Genomic DNA, 12424 nt, shown 5'->3' on the forward strand with positions numbered 1-12424 from the left:
GACTCTCTGTTTTTGTAATTCAAGTTAGACTTTTTGTTCACTTGATGTAGAACTCTTCTGCTTATACTCACTTGATCAAGTGAGAACTTGGTAGACTGCCCATCTATTTTACTTTTAGGTATTCCATGATCTACCAGCTGATGCTATAGATCTCTGTGAAACAGACTAATGTGATTACTGCTTTAAGTCTGTCCTTTATGGTAGCCATGTCCATCTTGTCTTTGGCAGTTAAGTGCTGCCACTTGGCTACTGCCAACCCAGGGTCTAATCATCCCCACTGTGTTTAAGAATCCAAGTTCAGAGACAGTTCCCACAGTAATATCTGACCTACAGAGAAGAGTATTCACAGAGCTCTTCAGTGATAGTGTAGTTAGTTTCACAAATTTATTCCTCACAGTGCTTGGAAAGTTGTGTCCTCTGGACATTCTTAGAGTTAGTGAGCAGGTCTTTCATGATAAATCCACTCTAACATTCCAGTCTCTACATTATACTAGGACAGATAAAACATTTAACTTCAGTCAATGCAGTCATCTTTTGGTCCATGCTTCAGACAACCACCTGAACGAACTGTTAGAGCTCTTTCTAACTCCACAAGCTTCAACATCAAATCCAGAATCTCTGCTTTGAAACCATAACAATAAATTCAGCCTGACCCAATTTTATGTTCCTTCCACCATTATCCCACACCCTTAATATCCATTCCCATGTTTATTTCCCTGATTTCTGTGTATAAAAATTGGAAAAATCATGCAGCATTTTTTGTTTGTTTGTTTGTTTGTTTGTTTGTTTTAATATCCTCACGTGTAACAGTCTAGTTACAGATCTGGAAGAAAAGATGAGTGGTTCATGAAAACAATTAGAAGTGCCTTCCAGCCAAATACCTCAGGATATTCCATTGCAGTTTCATCTGGTGAAACAGGATTAAGCTTCTCCAAATAGGGTTTTCCTCAGGGGAAGTGGTTACAGATTTATCAGACACGGCAGGGTTAATCCCTTCAGGATCAGTACTCCTCTGGTCAGACAATTACAGGTTTCTCTGGCAAAGACTCAGAATAAATCAATATCTCCACTGCCATCATCAACCTGTATGTTCTCATTCCAGTTCTCAGGATCCCATTCAATGTCCTCACTTTAACAGCTGACACCCTGCAGTTTGGGTATTCAATTAATGTTGTAATTTGCCCACTTCCACAGTGAAATTCTGGGTCTGATTTTCAGAAACCTCAAATCTGCTGCTATAGGAAATAAGATTTTCTTTCAAGCACACGTAGAAACTTTCATGTCCTTCAGATGGTGATTATGTTGGGAATTGAAAGCATAACTCATCTTTTTCCTTTGCAATTGTACCCAGCATATTTAGGAACAACCAGCCAACATCATTACTCTCAGATCCTCACCCCTTATAAGCATTTGAGTAGCTGTGTCAGTGGTGATATTTTTTGTATCTGTATTGCCAAGTCCATAGACTATCAGTGCCATTTTAATTATTGGAAATAGTCATTAGTGCCTTTGAATCTAACCAGATTAGAGCACGATTCCAAAACCTCAGATCCAACTCAGAAGTGTCATCCTTGAGACTCCATTTCTCAAAACTAACTGTAGCAGTCAGGATTCTGTAGGGAAACGGAAATGACAGGATATGTAGATATAGATATATGGTTATTACATAAATATTATGAGTTCTTTTTAAAAGAATTGGCTCATACTATTATGGGGATGGGCGTGTCCAAATTCCATAGGGCATGTCACAAGCTGGGAATTCCAATGAAGATTTTCAATGAATTCCCCAGGAGAAGCTGGCAGACTGAAATAGAGAAGAAAATTCTCCCTTCTGACTGCTGAAATCATAACTTCTTATTTTAGACCTCCAACTGCTTGAATGAGATTTCTCTATTGTTGAAGGCAATCTCCTCAATTGATCATGATGTAATCAGTCATAGATGCAATCAATTTACTGATGATTTAAATCCATGAAATATCTTCACAATAACAATCAACTCAGTGGTTGCTTGACCAAACAATTGGACACCATAACCTGGTCAAGTAGACTCTTGAACTTAATAAAAATATTTATTCAATACAAGGTAGACAAAGGATTTTTAAAAAGGAATATAGTGCATATCGAACAAGTAGAAAGCAAATTATAAGGTGGTGCATTTATACCCAGTTTTGTTGGTAATTATATTAAATAAAAATATACTAAAAACTCCAATAAGAAATAAAAAATTTTGGACCAAATTAAAAATTATTGCTGGTTTTATGCTGCTTAAAGAGACATATCTAACATATAATGACACAGAAAATTTTGAAGTAAAAAATAGAAATATGTATGCTATTGAAACTCACATCTGAAGAAACCATGACATAGTCATAATAATATTAGAAAAACAGAATTTAAAGTAGAAGACATTACTAGAGATGGAGTAACATTTCAAGATTATAAAAGTTTTATTTTAAAAAAAATTTTCTGTTCATGAGTAAGATATACAATTCTTAAATCATAAGCACCTAATAAAATAGCTTTAAAGTATATAGAATAAACATTGATAAAAATAAAAGAATAGTAACTGGAGATTTTAATACACCTCCCTTGATAATTAATAGAACTATAAGACCAAAAATACTGAATAAGGGTATAAAAAGTTTTAGCAATGCCACACACAAATGTGACCTGATTGACTTTTTGGAATACTGGATGCATCAACCACAAAATAAACATTCTTTTTCTAGTTCAAGAAGAACAGTTATACAAATTGATCAGAGATAGAGTCACAAATGATGTCTCAATAACCATAAAAGTATCTCAATCTGCTTTTTGATCAGAGTGAGATAAAATTAGAAATTGATAACCAAGAGGAACCAGAAATCCTCATGTTTGGAAATTAGGAAATGCACTTCTCTATAACCTGCAGGCTATTAAAGTATTATCAGTTGTTAATCAGAAGTTAGAAAATATTTTTATTTAATGATAAGGAAAATATTATATTTGATATATGTGGGATGCTGCTAAAGCCATGGTTTTTTTTAAATATACTATCATAAAGATCTATATTAGAAAAGAAAAAAGACTAAAACTAAAAGAATTGAGCATCCGTTTAAAGAAATTAAAATAAGAACAGCAATTAATCCCCCCGAAAGTGAAAGGAGCAACTAAAATGGATGAAAGCATTAAAGACATGAAAACAAACATAAAATAGATAGGAAGACACAAGTAAAAGTTGATATTTTAAAAAGAATAAAAAAAGTAATAAAAGCTTGGTAAAAATCTTTTTAAAATAGGGAATGAATAAGAAGGAGCTAATAAAAATTCATAAACACAACAGAAATAAAACATCTAAAAAGACCATAAATTAGAAAACTTAGAAGAAATGTACAGCTTACCAAATTGTATGAAAAGAAATAGAAAATCAAAATGTCCTATAAACGGTTAAAGAAATGGAATCTTTATTTAAATAACTTTCCATAAAGAAAACTCACAGCCCAGATGTCGTCATCTGACAAGTCTAGTAAACACAGAGCACCAATCTTTCAAACAATTCTTCCAGAAAATAGAAAATACCTTATTTTATGAAGCCATAGTAATCTTGATATCTAAACCTGAGAACATTTCAACAAATTACGTTTATAGACCAAAGTCTTTCATGAAAGTAGGTGCAAAAATCTAGCAAATTGTTAGTAAACTCAAGCCAGCAAAATATAAAAGAGAATATAATCGGATAAAATGTGTTTATTATAGGAACACAAAGTCTGTTTAGCATGCAGAAATTAATAAGCATAGCTCTCTATATTAAAATAATAAAAATCATATCATCACATATTATCTCAATGATTACAGATAAAGCATTTCAGAAAATTCAACACATATTCATGATTTTAAAAATAACACCTAGAAATAAACAAAAATAACAACAATAACTTACTAGGAATCGAAGCAGACTTCTCTAACCTAATACAAAAACCTAGGGTCATACCATATGATGAAATATTGAAAGCCTTGTGCTTGTGTTTAGGAAAAGGCAAAAATGTTTGTGGCTTTCATTTCTATTCACTATTGTATAGGAAATCCTAATCAGAAGACAAGAAAAAATAATAAAAGGTATAAAGCAATAGTTGGCACAAGTTAACTTCTTATGTTATTTGTCAGCTTTATTTTGCTTCAGTTTATAAAGAGAGAGAAACAAGAACAAGTTTGTATGCCAATGGGATAATGAAGTAAAGTGGGGGGAAAGTAGTATGGAAAAAAAGGATTTGTAAGAGGGATGCCCTGAGCAAGAGGGAATGGGATTTGCGCTCAAATGAAGGAACTGTCTTTAGATCAAAGCATGGTTTGCTTTGTAGTGACAGGCAGAAAGACAGATATATACGTACAGATGTTTTGTGCTAGCAGGGATGGATCCAATTTTCTTGAGACTTGAAGTTATCACACTTTGGATAGGTTTTAAGAAAAATAATATAATAATTATAAATACTAAATTAGGTAGCATAATGAATATTTTTAATGTAGAAATTATACAAACTAAATTGTAAGAAGCTAACAGACAAATATTCCAATATTCAGAAAAAAAACAATATTTTTATTAACTAGTAGATGTACTCTATAACACTTATTTTCTTTCTTTTTGACTGCATACTCTTCTCACTTCTTCATATGGAAAAAATATTTTGTAATGTTTTCTATAGAAAGAACAGAAACATAATTCAGATTTCCCATCACTAGCATGACTGATCAACAATTTTTTAAAAACTTTGTTTACTGCAGAAAAGTCGCTTTGTATCTACACAGCTCATTTTAGTAATGTCATGTAAATTTGCATAATTGTCAAATTTGGAAAATCCATTGTAAAGATTTTTTTTATACATAAGCTGAAAGATTTTGTTTTCTTGTATTGTGATCAATCTTAAATACTTGTAGAACTGATGACACTGGTTAACCAATTTGTAGCTGACATTCTGGAGATGTATTATGAGTTTTATGTTATTTTCATCAATCTGGTTTTTTGTTTCAAAACAGCAAAAAAATTAAGTCTTTTGACATGGTGTACAAATGAATCACTTTCAAGGGCATATTCATAACTTCTATTCAAAATTTATCTCTTCCTGTTAGTGAATTACTACTTTTGGTGTGCTCTGATACATTTTTTTGTTACAGTTTGCTTCTCAATGTCAGAAAAATGTATTCCTCAATCATTTTATTGATTTTGTTTCATATCAATTGACTTTTAATCTAAATATTCCCAGTATATTAATATCGAGATGACAGAAAGCTATCCTTTATAAACCATTATATGTATCCAAATCAAGAATCTGTTAACTTCTCACTTTTTCAATAAAACACTGTAAAACATCTTTCAAAATAAAAGTTAAATCAGCGTATCTGAATTTTATCAAAGTTTTTACTTCATATTTGTGTGTGACTTTAAAATGTGTATTTTAGAAATCTTAAAATTAATTATGTTGCAAGGAGGAGACCATTTTTTCACACAAAGACTCTAAAAATTTGTTTGTGTGTGTGTTTACAATACCCCATCTACAAGAGGAAACAGAAAAAAATTTCAGGTACAGTGGAGATAGCTTTACTAGGATCAGATTAAGGGAATGAATTGAGCAGGATACATGCTCTGTTCTTAAGTGTGTGTGTGTGTGTGTGTTTTCTTTTAAGAATATGGAACGCTTCACGAATTTGCGTGTCATCCCTGTGCAGGGGCCATGCTAATCTCTGTATCATTCCAATTTTAGTATATGTGCTGCCGAAGCAAACACTGTGTGTGTGTTTTAAATACTTGCAGTTGCTCATTGAAAGACTCTGTTAAGAGGATGAAAAGATAAAGCACAGATTGGGAGAAAATATTTGCAAAACACAAATCTGATGAAGGACTTATATCCAAAATATACAAAGAACTCTTGAAACTCAACAAATGACCCCCCAAAATATCTAAACAAATACCTAGCCAAAGATGATATACATATGGAAATAAGCCTATGAAAAGATGTTCAAATTTTTTTTGTCACTAGGGAATCACAAATTAAAACAAGGAGATAACACCACAAACCTATTAAAATGGCTAAAATTTAAAAAAAACCTGACAATATTAATTGTTGACAAGAATGAGGAGCAACAGGAAGTCTCATTCATTGGAGGCGAGAATGCAGCCTCTCTGGAAGATAATTTTGTAGTTTCTAACATAGTCTTACCATAAAATCCAGGCATTTACTCAACTGATTTTAAAACTTATGCCCACACGAGAACTTGCACACAAATGTTTACAGTATCTTTATTTCATACTTATTCCAAACTGGAAACAACTAAGATGTCCTTCAATAGATGAATGCATAATCACACTGTGGTATATCCATTTATATAACGGGATATTATTCATCAATAAAAAGAAATCAGCTCTCAAGCCACTCAATGACTTGGAGGACTCAAACGCATATTGCTCGGTGAGAGAAATTCTGAGAAGGGCACATGCTGTACTATTTCAATTAGATGACGTTCTGAAAAAGGTAAAACTATAGAGACAGCAGAAACATCAGCGGTTGTCAGGAGCTCAAAAGGAGATAGGGCTGAATAAGTGAAACATAGGGAATTTTTTAGGGTGGTGGAGGTATACTATATGTTATGTAATAGTGGACACATGGCACTATGCATTTTTCAAAACCTAAAGAACTTTACAACACAAAGTGAACCTCAGTGTATGAAATGAAAAAATAATTTAGGAGGTTGACGGATCCCCAGATGAAATGTAGAATGTGAAAGAACAATCTGATTATGTTACACACACATGGAGCAATCTCACTGAAGGGACTGGACGCGATGGTGCTGACCTAAGTAGTTTCGTGTCTGAGTGGACCCTCCTTGCTACGATGTGATGAAATAGCACATTTCCTCCTGGAATTCATAACCCTAATCTAATCATGAGAAAAACACCAAACAAATCCCAGTTGAAGGACATTCTACAAATGTCCTAAATACCTAACCTGCACTCCTCAAAACTCTCAAGTTCAAAAACAAGGAAACACTGAGAAATTGTCACAGCCAAGAGGAGCCTAAGGAGATATGGTGACTAAACGTAATATGATATCCTACAAGGGATTCTAGAACAGAAAAGGAACACTAGATTAAAAATAAGGAAATTTGAATAAAGTCTAGCTATTAATTAATAATAATTTATGAATATTGGTTCAGTAACTGTAATAAATGTACCATACTAATGTGAGCTGTTAATAATAGAGGAAAAGTGGGTATAGGGTAAATGGTACTATCACTGAAATTTATCTATAAATCTAAAACTTTTCTAAAATAAATGTACTGAAAACATGCTTGCAGCCTGTTATAATTATGCTGGTATCGGCTGACCAGGAGTGTTGTTCAAAGGCAAGTTTGTTCCAGAACTTGTTTCACTTTGTTGAATAATGTCACAGATTAGATCATTTTTAGTAATAGAAAAAAGTAAAAATCACTCATAGGCTTTTCTATTTCAATAATAGTGCATAATAATCATCTATCAATCAGCATTTTCAGATAGCACTGAATCTATAATAATGAAATAGTATTTGGTATCTGATTTTAAAAAATGTACATTACTTAAACTCTATGTGCACCCATTACTGATTATATTTATGTAGACTTTTGCAAAAAACAAGTCACATTTGCCATTTTCATTTTGACAAGTACAAAAATGGATCAAAATCAGTGAATAGTTCAAGTGTTGTGAATTTTTCTTTTGCTTAAATAATGCTATTTTTCACAACTAGTACATTGAAAGGCATAAAACATGTGACCTGTTTCATACAGATTTACCTGCCCTACAAATGCAGCAATTTTGTTAAATTCTACTTTGTTTTCTTACAATTAAAAGAGAAGAAATATATGGTGTATTTATAATTGAGTATAATGCATCACTGAGTATGATCTCAACAGGAAAGAGCTTCTATTTTGACCTCAAGCATTAATGAAACCTGTGTATTCCACTTACAATCTCAAACATCAGGTGATTATGATTGGGAAAATTTCCACAAAACTGGGTTCAGCTTGCATTCACTTGAAACCTTGTTTCTCTTTCATTACCCACAAACTCCTGATGTCAGGTCCACAGGTCACATTCACATCATGAAGTAGCCTCTGTCCACACACCTTTGTGTCATCATGCCTTAGTGAGTTGGCACACTTGTCAGTGGGTGACTTGCTAGAAACCATTCCCAAACCAGAACAGCTGACAACAGCTTAATAAATGGAAGTGGCTGAAAATTCAACAAAAACATAGAACCATGTGAACATATTGCTAGGTCCCCTCCAAAGACATAAAAAACAATAGTGAGGAGGTCCTGAAGTTTAAGCTTTTTTTAGCATTGAAGAATATCTGCCTCTGGTGCTAGGAGTCTTTTAAAGTGCTCTTTTTATTGCTTCAGTTTTTAAGGTGAATTAGTAATTAAGATAATCAACTCAGAGTAAGAATGGTGAATGAGGTGGGTGGTTTGGAAGAGAAAACAATGTATAAAATAGTCATCTATGAGGTTGGAAGACAGAAGACAAGAAGAAGAAGAAATACAGTATAATTGTTGGGCAGCATTATGGGCCTACTTGAAGTTCATGAGGAAGAATTTATAGAGAGCAGTAAGCATGATGGTGAGTTGTATGCCAGTTAATTTAGCTACATAAGTGTGAACTCAGAGTGGGTAAAGAGTTGGATTTGAGTAGGGTAGCAGTTTATACGAAAATATGAGAAATAGAAAGAGATCAGGGTAGAAGGAATATGCAAGAGAGTGACTATAATGGTGGACCATGGACTTTAACTTGGGTAAGGAGAGAAGAGAGGACATTAGGGGGTTGATAGCAAGAAACGGTAGAATCAATAGGTTGACAGGCCCAGAGGTTCAAAGGATTCTGGGGGTCAGGTTCCATGAGGGAGTGAACTGGAAAGCTACAAGGGGGTGGCCAAAGATGGGATGTAGGGAACTGAGGTCTGGCTGGGCTACAGTCAGGGGCAATGACGAAGTCCCCATATGACCATGATGATACCTGGCCAACATGGTGTTGAGGGCAGGTTCACTGGGAGGAGAGAAGTTCAAGGGCTTGAAAGAACAGGGTGTTGCAAAGATCACTTTCGTGTATATCAAAATTCACAAGAGTTAGAACATTATAACTGAATTCAGTGAGAGCGAGCTTCAAGAAATAAGAAGGGAGAACTGGGGGTCATGCCATGAAAGCAAGAATGAGTGGCAGTGGGTATGTAATTTGATAACATGAGATTCAAAGCTAGGTGGGGATGGGGAGTATTAGTTTAGGGAGGTGTTCTAGTTTGCTAGCTGCCAGAAGGCAACACACCAGAGACAAATTGGCTTTTAATAAAAGGGGATTTATTTCATTAATTCTTCAGAGGAAAGACAGCTAACTTTCATCTGAGGTTCTTTCCTATGTGGGAAGGCACAGGACAATCTCTGCTGGCCTTCTCTCCAGGCCTCTGGGTTGCAACAACTTTTCTGGGGGTGATTCCTTTCTGCATCTCCAAAGGCCTGAGTTGAGCTGCGAGTGCTGTGCTATGTTGTGCTCTCTTATTTAAGCACCAACCAATTAAGTCAAACATCACTCATTGCAGCAGGCATACCTCCTAGCTGACTGCAGATGTAATCTGCAACAGATGAGGTTCACGTACCATTGGCTCATGTCCACAGCAACAGAACTAGGAGCCTTCACCTGGCCAAGCTGACACCTGAATCTAACTACCACAGGAGGAGAAAAGAATGGCCTAAAAAGTGGTAATAAGAAACAGATAACCCTCCTCCAAACCTACTAACAGCTTTGGAGGAAGCAGCCCCCAACTGAGAGGGCTGAAGAGGCAGAAATATCCTTAGAAAAGAGCCTCATTTTTAAGTAAGATAATGAAGGAAAAATTGAGAGTATATTGGATTTTGCCAAGAAAGGACTGGAATTCCACATGGCATCTATACTGCAATCTCAATGTCTATTAACCAACCTCAGAGTTCCTGGGTATTGTGGTACAGCCATATAGTGACTAAAGTTTTCTGTGTGCTGATGCAGTGTTTCATATTCTTATAAGTGGAATAGGCAGATTGGAGATTAGTATTGTATATGTATGTGTGCATATATGTATATGTGTGTGCATGTAATGCTTTGTACATGCAAAAAAAAAAAAGTTACCAAGAAACAGCCAATACTGTTTATACCTGAACCTAACCTTAAGGTGGAGACTTATACCTTTACTTTGCCCTGCTAGAGTGCAATATTACAATATACAATGACAACTTAGACAATGGAAATGTAAATACTTATTGGCTCTTTGATATTAAGGAATTATTGTTAATTTTCCTTAGGTCTGATAAGGATATTGTGGTTATGTTTCTAAAAATTATCTTTTGGAGATACATATAGAAATATTTACAGATGAATTGTTTTTATAGTTAAGTTTTATTTGCCTAAAAATTGACAGGGGAGTGGACAAGATTATTCAGGAGTTGAGTGTGGTTGAGGATGGGTGATAGTTACACGAAGGCTCATTACTCTATTTTGTCCACTTCTGTATATATTTGAAATTCTCCATAATAAAAGGAATTTTAAAAATCACAACTTTTAACCTATCAGAAAGTGCAATAGATAACAGCTGCTCAGATCAAATTTTCTTTCAGCTTAATTCTACAAATTATTATTAGCACTAAGCTCAGGGTATGCAGTGGGGTACATGGTCCCAGTCCCTCATGTTGCTTGCTCAGTGTTTAGAGAGGGCAGTTATGATCATGCGTGCTAAGAGAGATCAAGTAGACAACATTATGGGAGTATAGAGCTAGAAGATCTAACTTGACTATGGAGAATGCAAAGAAGAATAGGAGAATGGTAGGTACAAAGGAGGATAAGGTGTTCCAGACCTGAGATCCAGAGGTGTAAGTCCAAGGTGTTATAACGCCTCAAGATGGTGAGAAGTTTCAGAAGGAGTTGAGTCAGCCAGACTGAGGAGGGTTATGGAAGCCATGCTGGAGAGTTTAGGTTTTATGCTGAAAATAATAAGCCATGTAAGTATTTAAATCAGCAGAAAATATCAGATTTCTCCTTGTAATTCACTCTAAAATGATAAACAGATTTAAAAAGGGCTAAAAGGGAGAAGTGTGATCAGTTGAGAGGCTGTCATAGAGTCTATACTGATATGATGGAGGTTTGCAACCTAAAGGGTGAGAAGAGAAGGGAAAATAAGCAAAGACATTTGAAAGAAATGGCTAGACAGATCAGGACAACATGTGGTGTCTTAAGTCAGGGGATGTGGTCTCAAAAGTCAAATATCAACTAGGAGCTAAGCAAGGTGATTATTTTAGTGTCGGAACCATGGAAGACACAATGAGGTTTGATCTTGCCATTCCTCTTTCAGAAACATTCAATGGCTTCTCATAGCCTGTGCTGGTTTGAAAGGATTGTGCCCCCTAGGAAAGCCATGTTTTAATCAAAATCTCATTTCATAAAAGTAGAATAATCCCTATTCAATGCTGTATGTTTGAAACTGTAATCAGATCATCTCTTTGAATGATGTGATTCAACCGTCAAGAGTGGTTGTTAAACTGGATTAAGTGAGGACATGTCTTCACCCATTTGGATAGGTCTTGATTGGTTTATTGGAGTCCTATAAAAGAGGAAACGTTTTGGAGAATGGGAGATTCAGAGAAAGCAGAGCAGAATGACATAGCCACGAGAAGCAGAGTCCACCAGTCAGTGACCTTTGGAGATGAAGAAGGAAAATGCCTCCCGGGGAGCTTCATGAAACAGGAAGCCAGGAGAAGAAGCTAGCAGATGACGCTGTGTTCGCCATGTGCCCTTCCAGATGAGAGAGAAACCCTGACTGTGTTCACCATATGCTCTTCCAGATGAGAGAGAAACCCTGACTGTGTTTGCCATGTGCCTTCTCACTTGAGAGAGAAACCCTGAACTTCATCGGCCTTCCTGAACCAAGGTATCTCCCTGGATGGATGCCTTTGATTGAACATTTCTATAGACTTATTTTAATTGGGACATTTTCTTGGCCTTAGAACTATAAACTAGCAACTTTTTAAATTCCCCTTTTTAAAAGCCATTTCATTTCTGGTATATTGCATTTGGCAGCTAGCAAACTAGAACATAGCCGCTAAGAATAATGTCTAACACTCTTTAAGGGTCTGGTCTCGTATCTCTTTCTCTTTATGCTGTATATGTTCAGGATACATTGGTTTAATTTTATGGGACAAGTTGAGAAATTTTGAGAACTTTTTGCTTTGTAAAGTATTGCTCAGACTGGGCATAATTCCCATTTTCTATCAAATTCTGTCTCATCCTTATAAGAAATCTTAGCCTAAATATAAAGCCCCAGTCTGCATCCATATGTCTTTCTTGCATGCCCTAAGGACATTTAGTTGGACACCAGTTGTGCATGTAGGCAGTTACTTCATT

At 35.2% G+C, this 12424-nt stretch overlaps 1 long non-coding RNA gene and 1 other non-coding gene across 2 annotated transcripts in view; one reads left to right on the forward strand and one right to left on the reverse strand.

Moving 5' to 3' along the window:
* Positions 1 to 12424, forward strand: part of LOC143642772 (uncharacterized) — a 42430-nt gene that overhangs the window by 18383 nt on the left and 11623 nt on the right. The window lies entirely within an intron of this gene.
* On the reverse strand, positions 5657 to 5760 carry LOC143642971 (U6 spliceosomal RNA). Its single transcript, XR_013156028.1, has one exon. It is a non-coding gene; the product is annotated as a U6 spliceosomal RNA (small nuclear RNA).

The sequence above is a fragment of the Tamandua tetradactyla genome, chromosome 7 (genome assembly GCF_023851605.1).
Source record: "Tamandua tetradactyla isolate mTamTet1 chromosome 7, mTamTet1.pri, whole genome shotgun sequence".
Lineage (NCBI taxonomy): Eukaryota > Metazoa > Chordata > Mammalia > Pilosa > Myrmecophagidae > Tamandua > Tamandua tetradactyla.